Source organism: Equus przewalskii, chromosome 1 (assembly GCF_037783145.1).
Source record: "Equus przewalskii isolate Varuska chromosome 1, EquPr2, whole genome shotgun sequence".
Taxonomy (NCBI): domain Eukaryota; kingdom Metazoa; phylum Chordata; class Mammalia; order Perissodactyla; family Equidae; genus Equus; species Equus przewalskii.
Genome location: NC_091831.1, coordinates 166388945 through 166411273, shown reverse-complemented (window position 1 = coordinate 166411273; position 22329 = coordinate 166388945). Strand labels below are relative to the sequence as shown.

The 22329-nt window shown below is 37.0% G+C and overlaps 1 long non-coding RNA gene across 1 annotated transcript in view; it reads left to right on the top strand.

Moving 5' to 3' along the window:
- Positions 1–20616, top strand: part of LOC139084695 (uncharacterized) — a 72449-nt gene extending 51833 nt beyond the window's left edge. The window contains exons 2-4 of the long non-coding RNA XR_011542284.1: positions 16707–16822; positions 19843–19869; positions 20509–20616. This is a non-coding gene — a long non-coding RNA (uncharacterized lncRNA). The remainder of the gene's footprint in view (positions 1–16706; positions 16823–19842; positions 19870–20508) is intronic.
- Positions 20617–22329: the final 1713 nt, after the last annotated feature.

Here is a 22329-nt window from a genome sequence, read left to right as displayed (position 1 = left end):
ATGAAAGTTTGTTAGACGTTGCCAATCCCTCTCCTCAGGAGTTATGGTATTTTGCATTCCTACCTGCACTATATTAGAATGCCTATTTCCCAACAGCGTCACCTATAGGTTCTTTTGTCAGACTTTGGTATTGTACCCAGTCTGATAGATGAGAAGTGGTCCTGTGATATATTCTTTTATTATAAGAAATGTTGAACATTGTTCACAACAACAGACCATTTAGAGTTTTGGGCGCTTTTCTTCTCTATTATTAGAAGTTAATACTATATTAAGGACACTACCCCTTTGCCTGGAATATAATTGGAAATTTTTTCCAAGCTCATTTGTCTTTTTACCTTGCTTATGATGATTTTGCCTTGCAAAATATTCTTAAAATTTAATAAGATTTGTCGTTTTTTCCCCATTATCCCTTCTGGATTTTGAATTATAGTTAAGAAAGATTTTCCCAAACACAAGTTACAGAGCAGTTAATCTATGTTTTCTTCTAATGCTTGTTTTGCTTTATTTTATTTTTCAACAGTCAGCTCTCTGATCTTTTTGGAATTTCTCCTGATGTATGATGTGAAGAGTCGATCCACTTTTATTGTTTTCCATGGCTATCCTTGTTTAGCCACTCTATTAATTAAGGTGTCCACCTTAATTGGACCAGTCCCTCACTGTAAGGATGAAGGTATACCTGCTTAATGTTTTCAGAACTTTCAGGAATACAAACATAAACATGTATGTAAAGAATTTACAGCCTTTAAAAGATAAATTTTCACATAAATGTGCATCTCTTGCTCCGTGTGTCTTTAGCAGAAAGACCATGACTGCAAAGCCTTTATCTCACTCAGCTGTTGAGTTGTTGGGTGTTCCTACATATATCAGTTCCTCAAAGCTGAAGAAGGTTTATTATGCAATTATTAAAAACATAGTATCTAAAACATATGGTGGAATTGCCTCTATGGCAAGCTGAGTCATCAGTATACACTCAATAATGCACCTGTTTTAATTCTGTTATTGGAGTTTTGAGACTAGTCCTGTGATCCAATTTGTCTTGCAACAAACAATGTGCAAGATGTACTATACCAGCAACAAGTTTTTCCAAATCATGTTTAATTGAAAGATCCCAATTATCAAGTTGTGTATCAGTACTAAGGACATATCTCCATTCAGGTTATTGCTGTGTTCTTCTACTTCCCTATGAATTACTGGAAAGCAACTGTTTTAAACAATGGCAGAAGGAAAGAAAGAAGAGGGGGAAAAAATCTCTTGCAATTTTTAGGTAAAAACGAAGTAGAAACAGACTCTCTGGAGACTTTGTTATAAATGGTTAGCACAATTATGCTAAACGGAATCGATATATTTACATTGTTTTATTCAAGGTTTATCATGTTCTATTATGAAACAATGAAATGCAATTAATAAATCATCAGTTCATTTTTCTTGTTTTGTTTGAAAATGCTCCGGCATATTTTAGCATATCATTTTTAGAGTAGCAAATAGCTCTAATGTATAACATTAATAAACGGTGATAGACTTTACTATAAATACTGCATCTGTTGCCAAGAAAAGTTACATAGAAAAATGGAGCATTGCAAACAGCAGTGCAGTAATTCTTTTGGTGGTAGAGACATGGGCCTTCTGCACCATTTTAAGTATCTTTGCACTACTCGACCCTCTGCACTTGGAGAATATTGTTTTTTATACATCAACAGTTTGCTGGGTTTAAGGGATTAACACCATATATGTGGCGTTGTGAGAGCTCAGAAAACCGATTGAGCAGTTTTTCCCCCTTGTGTTTTATTTGAGGGGGAAGAGTGGCGCACCGAGGAAAAGCTGTGACAAACTTTTCATGTGTGCAGTCATAGCCGGATATTGTGACAAAGAACGACGAAGAAAATCAAGGCAGTGCAATAGCATATTTAGACATAACACAAAATAAAAACCCTTCACCAAAGAGTTTCCACAGACTAAATTATTTTGGATTCCGAAAAACTTATTGTTGTTATTTAAAGATAAATATTTAAGTAATAAAACGTATAAGAATTCACAATATATTGTTTGCTGGTATTGCTTGATATATCAAAACGGATACCAATTGTATTTAACTGTAACTACTTCACAATTAACAAACTACACTCTGAATTCTTTATGAAAATTTCATTTCTATGTCAATTCAAAAGAAGCTTGAGGCGTTGAAAAGCACACAAGATACGACAAAATCAGAAAACCAGGTCAATCACCATTATATCATTATTTTTCTTCTTCTGCCTTCTTCTGTATTAAACATTATGAGGAATGTGGCAAAATATTAGAATTTGGTTTTTATATAAGAAAGGACAAAATATTTTATATTTTAACTTAAATAAAAATAACCAAATTTGTATTTCTAAATGTTATTTCTCTTAACTTAAGAGATATTTAGGTTGACTTCTAATAATGTACATTTTAAAATTTGTGGCTACCAAATATCTGAATGAAGCAGGAATTTCAAGGTAATAAGACAGAAAATAGATGACGTGATGGTAGGTGATTGTAAAGAGGTGAAAGAGATGATCTCTGAGTTTCATGGAATAAAAGTTGCGCATCTTCCTGTGTTATGAATAGTTTTTGGGAGTCCTCCCTCACTCTCTGCCTTCTAATCCAACATATCCCCTCCTTATTGGCCTGATTGCTTCAAGGCTTACAATTCCCATTAGAGAATCATTTCTTCAGACTAGGCCTTTTCTCTCTCTCCTTAAAATATGCATACAATTAAAAAATAACATGTTAGCTAAATGGTAACTTAAAGTAGATTTATATTTTCAAATATGAATAAATCAGTAACCTTTAGCTCAGGTATGATAAACTTGACAGGTAAATTGATGGGAGGATGGAAGCATTCTGAGTATGAGTTTCTGCCAAAAGAGGGGTAAGCTCAGTGGGTGATTCAGCAGAGGAACACATTAATGTGAATATGCACAAAGCAAGGATAGGTTCCAAGAAATTTGCTCCCACACTTATCAATTCCTCCACATTCAATATCTTATTCTCCTTTGGTTTCATGTTTTCTGCTCTCAAATATGCTTCCAAAAAGGGAAGCTTTTAAAAGCAAGAAAAAGCAAATATTTTTACTTGAAATATTTTCCTTTATCTACCATCCAGAAATTTTCCTTTCTTTTGCTGGAAAGCTTTTTCACAGAATGGTTAATGTTCACTGACTCCATTTTATTGATATCCATTGTCATAACGCTTTGAGTCTTGTTTCAGACCCCATCATACTACTAAAATTTCCATGTTGAAGAATTTTTATCACCACTACAATGTTTATTTTCTCTGACTTTACTCATTCTTATGTTGTTCTTATTGTCGTTAGCTTAAACAGCAGACAAGTATTTCTCATAGTTCTGGAGGCTGGAAGTCTGAGGTCCAGGCGCTAGCAAGGTTGGGCTCTGGTGAGATCTCTCTTCTGGGTTGTAGACTCCCAATTTCTAGGTGTATTCTCACATGGCAGAAGGAGAGAATGCTTGCTCTCTGTCCTCTTCTTATAAGGGCACTAATCCCATTTATGAGGATTCTACCTTAATGAACTAATTACCTCCCAATGGCCACCTCCTAATGCCATCAAATTGGGGATTAGATTTTAACACATGAATTTTGGCATAGTCCATAAGAACTACCAATTCTTCAGTGTACCACATTGTCCCCAACACTTTGATAAATTTTTACAGATTCTTCCAGCTTCAACTGTCTCTGAAATTCTTTGATATATGGAGTTCCTACTGCACAATTTCGTACTTAACTTAGGATGTACTTCCATCCTAAATTCTTCATTATTGTTCCTTAACTTTGTAATCTGAATGTTCTCAGGACTTCATCTGTGGATTTTAATAACTAATTAGTTCAATATTACATATATCATTACAGGACCTAGGCACATTCTCCTGGGATCTTCATTATTTCTGGGGCCCCAAGGGACATTGTAATGTGCTCAGGAACAAGACTGCATACATTCTTCTGCACAAGCCATTTAAGAGCGGTGCCTCAACATGGCCAACATTGACATGAGAGAGTCTCTCAACAAGTGTTGTACTTGTTCCTGCTGTTCTCTCAAGCACAGAGATTTTTACTGATGAATTCTTTGACCTCTTGGTGAAACAAAATTGCAGAGATGTCTAGGAAGTAATAGAAAGGTAAAAATTAGCTTTTTCTCCAACTCCATGCTGAATTTAATTACTCGCATCTTATCCTCTTCACCCCCTGAAACTGCATTACTTTATGCTCTAAGTCTCATATAATCTTGCTTGCTTGGAGAATCATCCGAAGTTTTTCAATCTTTAGCATCACTTCCTACAAGCGCTCAGAAATGATTTCTTCCAGGAACTGCTGTATCTTCCTCTTCTTTCCTCTCATGTGTCTTCCCCATGAGTGTGCACAAAGCAACTTTCCTCTCTTATTAGCCCTGCTTTCTTCTTAGACAAAACTTCTAAAATTCCTCATATAAATTAGCTAATAAAGATGAAGACGGAAGATGGGGAGTAAAGAAAGGAGTTGTAAGCCATCCCACAAAATTTCCACTTGTGTTTATCTTAGAAACCTCACATATTTATATCTTAGCTTCCAGTTTGATTGATTGACTAATTAGGGGTGGGGTCTCTGTTCTCCCTGTTCTTCAAAGTGCCTAACACAGTGCTCTGCAAATGGTAGATATAAAATAAATATTGGATTAATTGATTAGAAATAAAACTCTGAGGACACTTTCAAGCATCAAGTGGAAAATTTTACAGAATATGTGAGAACCATCCAACCTAGATATTTTTATTAATCTATGAAATTTTCTATGTATAATTATGCTAAAAATTATCCTATAGTCACTCTAATGAGAGATTGCATTATGAAAATTTATGAAATTTAGGGTTTTGAGATTCCCTCTGGAAATCAAGTTTAATCAAGTCTAACCTGGTTGAACAACCCTTAAAGTGACTGGTGCTTATTTATTAGATCACTCTGATAGAAAAAAACATACATTTTATCACATTTTGGAAGTACAAGAGGATGTGAGATCATTACAAATTAGTGCAAAATCTGTATGAACTCATAAAAAAACAAGGAACTATGTGATTAAAGATTACAAAGATGGTGGATAAATCGCAATGACATTTGGATGTTCCAAGGAGTGAGTGGGTCTGAGTCAGGGGCTGAGCAACCAGGAATAGAAGCCAAGGACCAGCAATGGCAGTGAGGACTTGGAAGGCTAAATTCTTACAATAAATTAATATTTATGAAGATGATGCTCTATATCATATAAATAAACTGTATTGTGTGTTTGTGTAACATGTATATTCTTCTCTCATTCATATTGTGCAAAGTAATTTCATATATATTCTGTTGTCCTTTTATCTGTAAACAGTATTGGGAGACTGGGGTTATAAGATATGGATTATAAAGTATAGTAGTTTTCTTTAACTTCTATCCTTGCTTTTTTCTAGGATGAAAACTATCATGACCACCTTTTCAAAATGATACTTTATCATGCAAATAGGGAAGCGTATAAACTAACCTGAACTCTTTTGGAGACAGACAAGTATTCAAACAAAGAAAATTTTAAGATGCCCACTTTATTCTTCTAAAATAAAGAATAATCATCAGTCTTAGTGTAATAGGTGACCTATTATTCATTGTCATTCCAGGCCATAAAAAAAGCAGATTTTAAAGCTTGACTGCCCATCTGTTTTAGTTGGCATAATTAATAAATATCTGCCAGATGCTGTACTAAAACCATATTTCTAGCTTTCTATGACAGGTGAGTCTTTTCTGTAAGCCAGTATACTGCATTCTCTATTCAGCCATCACTAAAAGTGAGAGGTCAGGAGGGCAAGGATGATTATAATCACAATTTGAGTTTTTACAAAACTATTTCTTAATTAGATTTGTTATCATGTTCTATCTAGTTTATATGCTTCCATTTAGGTTCCTGGTAGATCAGTTTTTGAAGTTAACACTTCTGTTATTTTCTTGGTTTTGTAGAGGTGTAAGAATCTGAGAGTAAAAGGCCGGGAATTCTTCTTTGATGTAATTAACCAGATAACTTCTTCACTCTCATTTCTTTCCTGCTCGTGCTGACCAGCTCACTGTTAGGGGTCCTTAAGTGTTGGAGTTCCTCCAACATGTGCTGGATGTATATGAGGATGAAGGATAAAGCAGGTAGAGAGTACGGCTGGGTGTCCTTCAACAGTATACCAGAGAGGAGTGTTCAATGGATTGGTAAAGGAAAGCTTAAATTACCTGGTCCAGAAATACAGAACTAAGCAAGAGAACATGGGAAGATAGGAGCAGGAGCAGTAATTCAAGACAGGAAAGTTGGAAGAGAGGTGTGGATAAAATCCGCAGAGAGTACTTTCTGAGAATAGACATGTACTTTTTATCAGAGGGAAGTATTTCTGTATAGCTCACCTTTGCATTCTCCAAAGCATTTGACAGTTTTTATGTTTAGGCATTGAATAAATATATTTTGAATGAATGCTTACATCATAAAATGCCAGATATTATTTGTTTACCAACGAATAACTTTTATTAAATTTCCAACTTAACATTCTTTCCCATGGATAACAAAGTGACACTTAACTTATAGCCATGTTTTCAACGCAAAACCCCAACCCTTACACCATTATATCTCTTTTTTACAGAGAGATTTTGAATTACTAAGTAATGATATTTGGAGTACAGGAGAGTCCTGATCTTTCTGCATAGATTTCGGAAAGAAATCTACTTTATTCTTCTCTGCTTTATTTTCAGTTTCATTTGCTTTATTTTCCAGAACTTCTTTATTACCATAAATTTAATTATTTGCATCTTATCATAGAGAAGATCAGTTCTCAGAAAATTCTTCTTTTTATAGAGTTTCTAGTTGCTCATTTTTATCTTCCTTCTCAAGTTCTTACATCCCTTTAAGTGAATCATGATTTTGCTCCTCCTGCCTATGTCTGTATTTTCCCTCTTGGTGTTTGGGGCAGGACAAACCAGCAGATGCTAGCAGACACACTGGTTTGGTTTTGTTGAGATCATCTTCCTGGAAGCTGGCAAGCTCTTACTCTTTTGCTATGACTCTAAAAAGAGTATCATTTACTCCCAGGTCTCTCCGTGTGAAAGTAACACTCTTCAGTTTCCTTCTGTAATTTTAATCATAATTATTACATGCAAGATTCTTTGTTTGTCCTGCTTCAATAGACAATGTAATGGCAAAAATACACTGCAAATTAAGTATAACATATGCAACAACTTATTAAAAGTTGTCGGAGCAACGCTGTCCAAAGGAAATATAATGCATGCCACTTGTGTCATTTTAAATGTTTAAAAAAATAAAAATGTTTTTTATCTATGTTTAAAAAGGTGAAAAGAAACAAGTACAATTATTTTTCATAATATATTTTTTAACTATATTTAACCACATATATTAACATTTCAACATGTGATCAGTATTAAAATTACTAATGAGATAGTTTCTATTCTTTTTCTCATACTAAGCTTTCAAAATCCAGTGGGCGTTTTCTCCTTATAGCACATCTCAATTAGGACTCTAAATTTTCATTGGGTATACTTGATTCTTTATTTATATTTCATAAAGTATGCAGTTGGGAACAAAGATTTATATATTCCAGTTGTTCAAGCATACTTATAAGTTTTATAAAGCTGAATCAAATATCAGATTTTAGATTTAAGTTTTTTTACATGCATTTTTTAGAGGAGTTTTTGGTTCACAGCAAAACTGAGAAGAAATTAGAGAGATTTTCCATATACCCATTGCCCCCCCACACGCATATCCTCCCCTATTATCAATATCCCCCATGAGAGCGGTGCATTTACTGCAATTGATGAAACTACCTGCACACATCATTATCACCCAAAGATCATAGTCTTACATTAGGTTTCACTCTTGGAGTTGCACGGTTTATACAAATGTATAATGGCATGTATCCGCCATTATAGTTTCATACAGAGTAGTTTCACTGCCCTGAAAATCCTCTGTGCTCCACCCATTCATCCCTCCCTCCACCAGGGCCTGGCAACCGTTGATCTTTTTACTGTCTCCTTAGTTTTGTCTTTTGTAGACTCTCATATAGTTGGAATCACACAGTATGTAGCCTTTTCAGATTGGCTTGTTTCATTTAGTAATATGCATTTAAGTTTCTTCCATGTCTTTTCGTGGATTCATAGATCATTTCTTTTTAGCGCCGAACAACATTCCATTGTTTGAATGTACCAGTTTATTTCTCCATTCGCTTACTGAAGGACATCTTGGTTGCTTCCAAGTTTTGACAATTATGAATAAAGCTGCTATAAACATCTGTGTGCAGGTTTTTCTGTGGAAATAAGTTTTCAATTCCTTTGGGTCTATACCAAGCAGTATGAATGCTAAATTGTATGATAAAAATATGTTTAGTTTTGTGAACTGTCTTCCAAAGTAGCCGTACCATTTTGCATTCCCCCAATCAGTGAATGAGAGTCCTTGTTGCTCCACAACCTTGTCAGCACGTGGTGTTGTCAGTTGTTCTAGATTTTGGTCATTCCAGTAGGTATGCAGTGGTATTTCATTCTTGTTTTAATTTGCATTTCTCTGATGACATATGATGTGGAGCATCTTTTCATATGCTTCCTTACTATCTGTATATCTTCTTTGGTGAGCTATCTTTCAAGTCATTTGCCTATTTTTTAATCAGGATTTTTGTTTTCTTCTTGTTAAGTTTCAAAAGTTCTTTGTATATCTTGGGTTACAGTCTTTCACCAGATACGTCTTTTGCAAATATTTTCTCCTGGTCTGTGGTTTGTCTCGTCATTCTTGACAGTGTCTTTCACAGATCAGAAGTTTTCAATTTAATCAGGATTTATCAATTTATCAATTCCTTCTTTTATGAATCATGCCTTTGGTGTTATATCTAAAAAGTCATCACCAAACTCAGAGTCATCTTGGTTTTCTCATATGTTACCTTCTGGAAGTTTTATAGGTTTGCGTTTTACATTTAGCTCTGTGATCTACTTTGAGTTAATTTTTGTGAAGGGTGTAACGTCAGTAGTGGATCCATTTTTTTGCATGTGGACATACAGTTTTAGATTTAAATTTAAATTAGTTAAAATTAAATAAAATTAGAAATTTAGTGTCTCAGTTGCACTAGCCATATTTTAAATACAGTAGCCACATATGGCTAGTGGCTATCCTATCGGTTATTGTGGGTCTGGAAGATTGGTGATAGAAGTATTCCAAGCTTCCCACCTCTCCTCAAGAATTAGATTACTCACAGAGTCATTAATTAACGTGTGAGGCTGTCCCCTTGGAATTTGGAAGTACCTTGGCATAAAGATTTGACTGATTCAGCTTTTCCATGGATGAAATTGATTTCAGCATATTCCTGGATAGATTTGGCTTCTTTGCTGTAGTGTTTCAACCACTTCTGGTGTCAGCCTTAGTAATCTAAGCAGATTTCTTTCTTATTATTTCTTTCCTAGTTTATTCATAACACAAACACTGCATGAGTGTTACGTAGCCTCCATTAGAGCCATTTTCAATCCACATTGCTACCTGCAGTGGTGCTGTAAGAATCCAATTCCTTCTGGTCTTTCACAATTCTAGATACGAAATTATCCATGTAATGGACAAAAACTACTTCTTTATTTACCGCAACATTACAAAGCTTAAAGACAAGCACTCTGTAATCAAAGATGGACCTTTATATATGGAGATTAGGGTTGGGATCTTTGTTTTCCAGACTCTTACGCCATTCTACAACATATTAATATCACCAAACTTTGATTGGACTACCCATGCATGGTATTACCAGGAATCCAAGGTTTGATTGGATAACTAAAATTATTTTCTGACCTCTTTTGCACTAAAGTCATCAGCCTGAAATTGCTAGCAATATTATTTCAACATGTGGTCAAAAGTCATTTACTTCAAAACATTAGGGGAGCTTAAAAAAAAGACAGATTCCACAGAGATTCTGATTCAGTCGCTATGGAGTGGAGCCCAGGAATTTATCTTTTCAATGAAATTCAAGTAATTCTGATATACATTGAAGTTTGAGAACTATTGGTATAGACGTTGTTTTAATAACATAGAATAATTTTAGCAGTGGTTTAAATTTCCATTTCTGTCGGTTCAAAGTGTCGTGTTTGATTTCCACTTCTTGATTTTTCCTCTTATTTCATAGTTGGGTGGCCTTTTCTTTTGAGGTTCAAATCATACATATGTGTAGAAATGGAAGAAGTAAAAAGCAAGGAAATAGAAAAACCTCGTTAATTGGCATTTTAATTAGTTACATTATATGTTCTTTAGAAATACAAGATTTAAAAAAGTAAATACTGGACTCATTGCAGGTTATATATAGAAAAACTTCAGCTAAAGCCTGCCACATTACTATATCTATATTTAGACTGTACAAAGACTTCTGCTTTTTAAATTCCTACCTGCCCATATGTTTAAAAAAAATCTGAGACACTTTAAAAGGTAACATTTTTTAAAGTTATTTTAGGAAAAGTTTCATTTTAGTTTATTTCACTTGGTAAATAATGTTAAAATGAGTCATATTTCGTTTGCAGCTTTAGTTATTTTAATAATTTGAATGTAATTCTATTTAGCACTATTTACGTGGTTGGTCATAATGTATATATCTTTGTCTCATTATGTTTTTAATTGTTTTGTATTTGTCATTTCCACAGTTTTTTTCCACATGTGTTAAATCTGGAGGATTTGCCAAGTGGAAAGCCAAACAAAGAGAATGAAGTGTATTAATTACAGAAAGTAATTAATATGCATATATGCACTGTGTGCAATTATCTATGGACTTTCAACACTGCCTTGAAAATTCTGCTATATATTTTTTAACAGATTCCCTTTCCCACTTTCTGGGAAAATTATTTTATCCCTTGTTTTTCTTCTCACCTTCCACCTTACTCACACATTTACACCACTCCATCTTCCACTCACATATAGTTCATGGAAGAAAATTAAAAATAGTAGATTGGAACTAACATACTCATCTCTGATCAGCAAATAGACACAAGCCTACCTCCATTGTCACTCAAAAATTTATTTTCTTATATTAAAATGTAGTCAGTGTTTCTCCTCCTATACAAGGATCCTCCCTCCATTTGTATGCTGGATCCTGAACCCACTCATCCTCTTGGGGATGTGATCCTCGTGGGTAGCCCCTGTCTCTCTTGCATCTTGCCCCTCGTTCTAAGTCTCAATTTCCCCTGCCTGGAACACTGTTCTGCCTTTTTAGTTTAACGCCTGTCTTATTAATTCCTTGGATTTCAGTCTGAATAGTATGTCAAAGAGATGTTCTATCACCCTATTTAAAGAAATACTAAAGTCTCTCTCCTTCTCCCCCTGCCTCCCTGTTATTTTCGATCACAGCATCTTATTTTCCTCTTTATCTGCATGCATCATTGTTCACTTGGAATTTATCTATCTTGTTTTCCAGACTATAACCCGCACAAGGGCAGAGACCATATCAGTCTTCTTCACTTCTTTTTTTTTTTAAAATTGGGACCTGAGCTAACATCTGTTGCCAATCTTCTTTTTGTTTTTTCTTTTCTTTCTTCTTCTCCCCAAAGCCCCGCTCCCTGGTACATAGTTGTATATTAGTTGTGAGTGCCTCTGGCTGTGCACTGTGGAATGCCACCTCAGCATGGCCTGATGACTGACGCCTTGTCTGCGTCCAGGATCCGAAGCTGTGAAACCCTGGGCTGCTGAAGTGGAGTGGGCAAAATTAACCACTTGGCCATGGGGCCCGCCCCTCTTCACATCTGTGTCCTTAGCTCCTGGTACAATGCTTGGCCCACGGTAATTTCTCACTAAGTATTTATTGAACACGTAAATAACTTCTCCCAGGTTGGTGCATTTTGATATACCAGAGCATAATAGTTCTCCTATAGATGAATATTTATTTCTAGTTTGTTCTATTGCAAAGAATATTTCCTAGGACATTTTACATATCCATCTCCATGTGTTTGTGCTATAATTTCTATAAGAATGATTTGCTGAAGTGGGAATGCTGGGTCGTGCCCTAGGTATGGCCAGTGAAGATTCTGATACTTGGGAATCAGATTCTTAACACTTATTAGATTGGCTCTAAGTGGAAGAGAAAAATCACCATTTTGTTCAGCCCAAATTCTTTTTGAGGCAGTTATTTTTAGCACCAGGGTGTGTACTTCAAATTGTGGACAGCTATTTGTCTTTGTTGCTCCACCACTATCTTTTAGTACCAACTATTTATCGATTGACTTCTCCAGAAGCCTTTGCGTCCTTCGCACATTCTCTAGAAATGGTAGCTTTCTTTTTACCTCTGGGAACGGCAGTGGGCTGCAGGGGCTCTGGCTCCTGCTTTAGACTCACTCTTTCTTCAATAGACTGCTCCCGGTCTGCGTTTACCATGCTGTGATCGACATCCTTTCTGCCTGTTTTGGCATTGGCAGTATTTGTTTAAGCCTTTTCTGGTGGAAAAAATCACCTGCTGCTAGGAGCTTGGGCTAAACACAAGATTTTTCATTTTTCAACCCTTTGGGAAGGATCAGGCCACTGCTGGTGCTTCAAACAATTTGAAAATATTTTAGTCCATGACAGAACCAGCACTGTGATACTACTCCATGACTTCTTCCTATTCAACCTTGTTCTCTGCTTCCCTGGAATCCTTTACTCTCTACGTAAATACCTAACCCTCCTTTAAGGACAAGCCAAAGCATTCTCTGATTCCCCTGTGTGGACTGAAGCAGTCTCATTTTGTCTCTTGTAGCATAGTTGACCTACAATATCGTATTAGTTTCAGGTGTACAACATAGTGATTTGACATGTATATACATTACAAAATGATCACCACAACATGTTGAGTAACTCTCTGTTGCCATGCAAAGTTACTACAATAATATTGGTTATATTCTCTATGCTGTACCTTACATTCCTGTGACTTATTTATTTTATAACTGGAAGTTTGTACATCTTAATCCTCTTCACCCATTTTACCCATTCCCCTATCCCCTTCCCTCTGGTTTGTTCTTTGTATCTATGAGTTTGTTTCTGTTTTGTTTTGTTTGTTCATTTCTTTTGTTTTGTAGGTTCAACATATAAGTGAAATCATAAAGTATATGTCTTTCTCTGTGTGACTTATTTCACTTAGCATAATACCCTCTAGGTCCATTGATGTTGTCACAAATGACAAGATTTCATTCTTTTTTTCAGTAATATTCCGTTATATATATATACATATCACATCTTCTTTATCCATTCATCTATCAATGGACACTTAGGTTGCTTCTATATCTTGGTTATTGTAAATAATGATGCAATGAACAGAGGTGCAAATATCTTTTCAAATTAGTGTTTTCATTTTCTTCAGATAAATACCCAGAATTGGAATTGCTGATCGTATGGTAGATATACCACGCTCACAGATTGGAAGAATTAATATTGTTAAATTGTCCAGACTACCCAAAGCAATCTACAGATTCAATGCAATCTTTATCAAAATACCAATGGCATTTTTCACAGAACTAGAACAAATAATCCTAAAATTTGTATGAAACCACAAACGACCTTGAATAGCCAAAGCAATCTTGAGAATGAAGCAATTTTTCTTATAGACACTTTGTAATCATCAGCATCAAGAACAATTATGTTTGTTCCCATATCTCTTTGCCTCACAGATTCTAAGCCCTTTGAGGACAGGGACCATGTGGTTAAAGGCATCTAGCTATTCAATCAGAGAGATCTGTGTTTAATCCATTCGTACCACTTTCTAGCTGTGTGAGCTTGGGCGAGTCACTTAGCTTCTTTGCCTCATCTATAAAAACAGAATAATCAAAAGACCAATCTCATGATGTTGTTGTGAAGAATCAATGAGGTAATGCCTACAATATGCTTAAAAATGATGACTGATGTGTTTTATGTCCTCAATAAGTGCTAGCTATTGTGGCAGCCATGAAAATGCACCACGTAGATTATAGACTACAATCTCAGAGCATTATTGACTCATAACCTCAGGTTCTGTCCCCTGAAATCCATCCCTGTGTTTGGCCTGAGGCTGTATCTCCCACAGGCTCCTCCCAGCTGATGACGAATGTGACAGGGACACCAAGGCAGGCCCATTCTTGGGAGACATGGGAACCCTCTGACTTTGTCTCCAGGACACCCATCACCTTGCTGAACTTCCTTAGAATTGCATTGCAGTCTAAAGCTTTCCCACCCACACTTCCTTCCTTCCTATTATCCTTTTAAAGGGTCAGTTCTACATAACAATTTGATGGCTTTCATAGACTCCTCTGGCTCCCCTACCCTCACAGTTGTTTCTTGCCATTGGCTTTTTAGAGGATCTGAAAGATTTGAAACTGGTTCACCTACAAATTGGTGGGTCAAGAGGATGCTATTCTGGTTGGTAGATGAGGCATGAATAGTTCCTGGCACAAGACAGTGGCTCAGTTGCTAAAGCTTTCACCAGTGATAATGTGGGAAAATGTCCTTGTAAGGGAATACTGTACTAGGTGCAATAATGTAGGTGTTTGAAAGATATGGTGGAAACAATGCCAATAAGACAGAGTTGGCTGGTTATTGCTAAATTGTATGGATGTCCTGCCGAGAGATAATGACAGACTAAGGGGAATTAACAAGCAGTTAATGGCTAAGTGTGACAACAAAAGGGCCTCTCTGGTAGCTTATAAAGAAGGCCCTTATCTTCTGTAGTGGAAAAACAGATATAGCTGAGCAGCAGCCTGAAGATACCATTGTTAGAGCTGCTAACAGTGAGAAGTTTGAATACTCAGCCAAGGCAGGTCTGTTATCCAAAGGTCAGAGCCCTTGTAGGGAAAACCTATCATCTTAATCATGGGATGGGGCATCTGGTTGATTACCCTTTATGATGTTTGTTCTATACAACCCACTGACTCTCTGGCCTTGCAGAAGTGGTCCTCCTTCCCTAGTAATAGCTAGCACTTCCCTATGCTGCATGATGCTGGAGAAGCCTTTCCTCCACATGCTAACATGTACCTCCCTCAGGATGTGCCCCCACCTTCTATCTTGGCTGCCAAGGTGCTAACTAGGGCTAAATCCCTGCATAACCCAGCTGGGGATGTGCTGGGCCTAATAAAAGAGGGAGGAAACAAAAGAGTTGCAAGAATTCATTAGCATGTACCAAGCAGGATCCAGGAGAGTACCTCAGTGATCGGGAGGGCCAGAATATAAGGCTGGATAAAGAAGAAGTCATTGATTTGGGAGCACTTTCTTGGGACATAGGACTAGAATCCTAATAGGATGCCCAAGGGAATAGGGCGAACTTGCTGCTAAAGTGATCCTCAGAAGCCTGGAAAAACTCATGTCCAATGCTCAGCAAAGTGGAAATCCTGAGTTGCCATGAAAGATGATGAAAGAGGGAAGAAAAGCTCTGAGGGAATTTCTCATCCTGGGATGGATATCATATGTAAGGATAGAGGACCCACTAGAGAATTATGTTCCACAGAAGGGCTCAGAGGACATACCATTCATCCAGCCCACCAGGAATACACCAGTGAGAGTGATGTGGGGTCGGTGAGCCGAGGAGTCGAAAGAAAGATTTCTTAGACTCTTAAGATCTGGCAGTAGTGCTCTTTTATTTAGAGAATAGTATAGGATAGCATGGGGACAGGACCCATGGGCAGTCAGAGATGCTGCTGGCATGGGGAGCTGCTGCTGCTGCCGCTGGCATGGGGACAGAACCTAAGGGCAGGCAGAGCTGCTGCTGGCAGGTTGCTGCTGCCACTTCTGCTGCAAAGTTGGGTGGAGAGTAAGGCTAAATTTAAGGCATAGGTATGTGAATTATCTCTTTACAAGACAAAAAAAAAGTTAAAATGGTCCCAGTGCAGGTAGGGTCTGGCCACTGGGCGGTCCCACAACTTTTAGATAAGAATCAAACCGGATTGAGTAAATGGCAGAAGTCACAGCTCAAATATTATCTTCAACTAAAGACAAAGGAGGATTTTGGGGTGGGGGGTCAGTTACATGAGGTTGCCAGACAGTAAACAACTTAAGTTCTTGCCTTCCCCATTAAGAGTTTCCAGAGATAAGGCCATCCCCGCTTCCTCCTGGCGCAGAGAGGGAGGCATGGAGATTTCCTTCACAAATGCAACTGTCTCTGATCAAAGGGCAAGCAAATTCCACTCCTCAGAGCCTGCTTCTTATCTGTAGTTTTAAAAGTAACCAGCCTAAAAATCTTCGTCATAAACCGTTTTAAAATTAAGCAGCCTGAAAATCCTCATCAAGAGGGGAACCAAGATCACTAAGAAGTTCTGTGGTGGCTCACCTCCTCAGTCCAGACTGGAGGGGAGACAGTCACTGAGGTGGGCTCATTAACATCTTTGGGAAGATGGGGACCGAAAGAAATAGTCAACTGGTGGTACTTAAACACTAAAAGTATCATGGCGCCCCATTTAGAGTGCAGGCCTTCAGTGAGTCCTGGGTAAGATCTAGTTCACAATGTGGCCACTGGGTCAGTGGATTCACTCAGTGGTCATTTCCCAGTTACCTTGTGTATATGATGGAATTGATACACTTGGCATTTGGAACAAAACCCCCATTGGGTCATTGGTCTGTGGGATAAAAGCTATCAGAGTGGGGGTTGGAGGGAGATTACTACCACTATTAAAGACTAAAAGATGCAGTTGTGGTAGTCCTTATCATATTTCTGTTTATTTTCCCATATTTACCTTGTCATATTTCTGTTTAGTTTGGGATTACAGAAACCTCATCCTGGAGAGCAACTGTGGACTACTTCAGACTTAACAAGTAGGAGTCTTGGTCATAGTAGCTCTGGCTGATGTGGTGTCCCTGTTGGAGCAGATGGTATGTGGCCAGTGTTTTGGTGAATTCATCCTTCTCCATTCCAGCTAGAAAAAGTAGATCAGAAATTGTTTGCATCCCAGTTGCCTCTGGGATATGTTAACTTCACTTCCCTGCCTCTGTCGTAACATAGTCCAAAGAGATCTGAACTCCATGAACATCACACAGACTGTCACATAGATCCATTAGCAATGACATTATGCTGATAGGACAGGATGAGCAAGGGGTGGCTAGAATGCTGGAGAATTCAGTAAAACACCTAGACTCCGAGGGTGGGAGATAAACTCTAGAAGATTTCAGGGATCTGCCACTTCTGTGAAATTCCTAGGTACGGTGGTCAGAAGTGTGTGGGATATCTCCTCCAAAGTAAAAAATAAATTGCTGCATCTTCCATCTCCTGCAATGCAAAGGAAATATAGTACCTGGTAGATCTTTTGGCTTCTGGATGCAGCACATCCTACCCCTAGGAGTAGTGCCCTAGTGCAATGCTTTAGTGCAATTCCCTTAGTGGTAACATGGAAGACTGCCAGCTTTAAGTGGAACGGGGGATAAGAAAAGAGCTCTGCAGGAGTTCCAGGCTGCGGTGCATCAGCATGGCCACTTGGACCATATGATCCAGCAGACTGTAAGGTGTTGGAGGTGACAGAAATAGGAAAAGAAGCAGTATAGAGATTATGGCAAGGCCCAAAGGGAGAATTCAACGCAGGCTCCTGGAATCTGGAACAAGGACATGCCATCTGTAGCAGAGATTATACACTCTTTGAGAAACAGCTCTTGACATGTTACCAAGCCCTGGTGGAGATGAGATGCTTGACTTTGGAAAACACCAAGTAACCATGCATCTGGAAATGCCCATTACAAGCTAGATCCTGTTAGACCTGCCGAGTCAAAGTCAGATGTACTCAGCAGAGCTCATTCTATGATGGAAGTGGGACATTGGGATTGAGCCCAAGCAGGACCAGATATACAAGTAACCTCCAGAAATAAGGAGCCACAGCCCCTTGCCACTCATCACGATCGCACTGGTGCTCCTTTCGGAGCTCGCACCTATGTGAGGTCTCATACAAATAGCTAAAGGAGTAGAAAAGTCTTAACTTTGCACACTGTAGGAGTTTAATAGATAGCAAGTTAATGCAAGGATTTGGTTAAGCTTCTGCCTTTGTGTGGGTACATAATTATTATTCCTGTTCCGTGGATGAAAAAACTGAGGCCAAGTGAATTAGGTAAAATTCATTACCTGTAGGTAATGAGTAAGGAGACTGGAAAACAGATGCCCTGCCTCATGTTGTAATGCGCTTTCTATGACACTCTCCTGTTTTTCATGTTTACCATGGGATGCTATCTTTATTTTGGAAGGAGAATCAGGTTCATTATTAGAAATTAAATTATAACACAGTTAATGTTCCACATTTAAAACATTTAAAATGCCATTGCCCCGTTTGCTAACCTAAAAACTGGGATCCACATATGTTGAGTCACTTTTTTCAATTACTTGCAAAAATGGATAGAGACTGGGAGGGGCTGTGAATTTATGCATACTAATGAAATCTTAAAATAAAATGTTTCCATGTGCAACTTCTAGTCTTGTTGGATAACTTTACTTGATTGAAAATTACTTGAGAAAGATGAAATCATAAATTACCTTAAATTTACTGAAAGCCCGTAAAACACCTATGTTAGGTGTGAAGCTGATGAAGTTTCATCTTGAATGGAAATAAGTTGAGAAAACAACATGGCTAATGTTTCAGATACATCTCCAGAAAGAAGAATGACAGTGTTAGTACCACCGGATCCCAAACTGGGCAACATTGCAAATACATTTCTACTATCATTACAATTGCTAAAGTTCCATTTAGTACTCACAATTTCTGCTTGTTCCACTCATATTTCCTATTGTACCCATTCCCTCTGACTTTTTCTACTACTACTGATTCATTCATTCATTTATTTCTTCATTCAACAAACTTTTAGCTTACTATATGAACGGCGCTGTGCTCTTTTGGAATAGTTCCTACCTGTATTAGTGGTAGGTAACATATTGGTAAATTATGATGAGGCAACACTTTGAAGAAAAAGCAAGGAGAGGTTTGGTAAATTCTTCAGTGTCACACAGCTAGTGTATGAATGATTTGAGATTCAGGCCAGGAAGCATGGGTCTAGAGTCCATGCTTTTAACCACTATATTGTTTCTCACAAAGCTCACAGTGTTGTACCACTCTCCGCTTCTCTGGTTTAAGATATCACTGACATATTTCTGAGGTAAATACGTACAGAATTCCACCAGAAAAGTAAAACATAATGAAAAAAAGAGGAAAGTCACACATTTTTGTGGGCCTGTGGCAACTTCTCTTGGGCCTCAGAAAACTTCTTATTGTTTAAAAAAATTATTTCTTTTGTCATAGATCATTCAGAAAAAATCTGATAGGTGTTGTGTTTGAACCAACTGCTGTAGAATTTGGTGTTCTGTATATAACAAAAATTGTTGAAGACACCTCTATATGTGATTTAGTAATAGCAATACAATTTAAATGAAAATATGAGTGGACAAGGTAAGTTTGATATGCAGCAAGATTATTTTGGGAAAACATATAAATATAAAGCAATTGTGGTTGTATTTGTAAGAATGCCTTGTTATCTTTAAAATTTGGGTAATAGCTCATTTAGAATTCTTCAGGATACACATATACATAGATATAATATGTCTAAGCTATGGACATATGTATATATATACATATATACGTATAGACATAACATAGATATAATATGTCTAAACTAATTTACTCAGCAATAAGACAGACAAATTTCCTAATACTTGAAGAACCTGATGACTGAAGTTGACTTGAAGTTGACTGTCCCTCTAAGGTCACTCTAGTCTTATCACAACAGTATTTAAATATGTGATTTGTTTTGATAGATACAGGGTCTTATAGATCAGAAATTAAAATCTTCAAATGATTGAGCTGAATGAGACCCTAGAATGCATGAGAGTGAAAGTGACTGGACACTTTTCTTTTTTTTTAAAGGCAAAAGTATTTCCACGGTCCAAGCCGGTAAGCTCTTACTTTTTTTCTAATTGTGATATTGTGTGTGCTTGTAACCTATAACATCCTTTGAAATTAATTCAATAAACTGGGTTTACTAAAATAAAAAATAAGCAAAAAGTCTGTCACAATTTGAACATCCTGGACTGAGAATCCTATGATTATTTCCAACTGGTCCTGGGGTTTTGTTTCCCAGTTGTGTGCATTCACGTCCATCTGCTACCATGGCGCTGTGACAGCTCACACTCTTGTTGGAGCCCTGACTTGCTTAGTTAAACAGGGGTTTCAAGTCAATGTTCAAATAAAAAACTTTCCCACTGAGCTCTGATCTATTAAATTACACCCTCCACTTATTTTATACTCAATAACAACACTTTTAAGCTCATCCATAATTCAATTCATCCAAAAGACCACTTTTTCTTTAAATAAACTTTTCTTTTAGAATTGATTTAGATTTACAGAAAAGTTACAAAGACAGTACAGAGAATTCCCGTGTACCTTGCACCCAGTGTACTCCCCTATTAGCATCTTGCATTAGTATGGTATTTGACACAATTAATGAACCAGTATTGATACATTGGTACTAATTAAAGTCCATACTTTATTTGGACTTACTTACATTTTACCTAGGATCTTTTGATTTTCCAGGATCCCTCCATTTGTTGTCATGTCTCCTTGGACTCCTCTTGACTGTGGCTGTTTCTCAGACTTCCCTTATTTTCGATGACCTTGACAGTTTTGAAGAGTGCTGGCCAGGTATTTTGTAGAATGTCACTTAAATAGAATTTGTCTGATGACTTTATTGTGATTAAACTGGGGGTATGAGGTTTTCAGAGGGAGACCACAGAGGTAAAGTGCCACTTCATCATATCACAGCAAGGATACAAACTATCAACATAATGTACTATTGTGGAAGGTGTCCTTGATCTCCTTGACGAGGTAGTGTTGGTCAGGTTTCTCCACTGAAAAGTTACTTATTTTTTATCCCCTCTGTTTCTTCTGTATGCTTTGGAAGAAAGTCATGATGAGAAACCCACATTGAGGAAGTGGAGAGTTATCCTCTACCTCTTTGAGGATAGGGTATCCGCATAATTTATTTAGAATTCTTTTGCATGGGAGATTTGTCTTATTTGCTCTCTTTCATTTGTTTAATCATTTATATATCAGTGTGGACACATGAATATTTATTTTATACTTTGGGCTATAGTTTAGTAGTATTTTGCTTATTTTGTTGCTCAAGTTGTGCCAGTTTTGGCCATTGGGAATTCTTTCAGTTGGCTCCTATGTCCCTTTGACATACCCCATTAATGTGCATGTATGTGTTTTAGCACTTCCTTGCTTTTTGGCGGTACAATATAGAACTGACTCATTTTGTATATTTCCTACTCCATCCCAGAATCAGCCATTTTTCTAAGCAACTCTGTTTCCTTTTATTGGAGAATGGTGTTAAAAACCAAGATCTGAGTACTAGTTATACTCATTGCTGCTGGGATGTCATTGTTTTTAGGCCCTTTCAGCTGACAGAGCAAAAAATATATATATAAAATAATCTGTGGGTATATACACATACGTATACGTATTCTATCTATATCTGTATCAATCTCTTTCTCTGTATATTTATATATTCTCTCTATATATCTATATCTATATATCTATATCTATTCATCTGTATCTATATTAAATTCAAATTGATGTCTTCAACTCTGATTCCTTACTACGTGAATCATTCTAGCCTTTTCTTACTTGTCTATAACTTCCTATTCCAATAGCGATCAACCTGGCTCCTACCATCCCCCACCCATTTACTTAATTATTGTATTCCAGTATACATGTATGGTGGTTTCGGAATTGTTAATCCTTATCAATTTTATGATCTAGGGTATAGGACTTATGCACAATTCGTTTTGCTTTCACTCTTACAGAGTCTACTCACTTCCAGTTACTTAGGTCAGCACTTTTCCCTTACCTTCTTCCGTGAGGTTATTTCAGAGATTCATAATACAGTTAGATTCTTTTTTGTCACTTCCTGCATTCATCCTGTAATCCCCTGACTTCCTAAATTTTTGTTTTTTTTTTTTATTTTTCATACATTAAGGTTCACTCTTTTTGCTGTAAAGTTCTATGGCTTTGACAAATGCACAGTGTCATATATCTCCAAATACAGTTCCACCCAGCGTATTTTCCTTGTCCTAAAAATCCTCTGTGCTTCCATCTATTCAACCCTCCTGCATCCCACAGGGCAAATTTTCAAATTGCACTTTTCTCTATCCAATTATCATTTTTCTTGAAATATTTTACATATATAGGTGATCTATGTATCAATTTCTATTATTATTTTATAATTGGTAGTATAAAAGGTTGTGTCTGTAATATATGTGTGTGTGTGTGACTATCCAGTTCCTTGTTGTTTGATTATGTTGATATGTACATTCACATAAAAACCAACTAACTTTTGGGTCTACGTCTGCA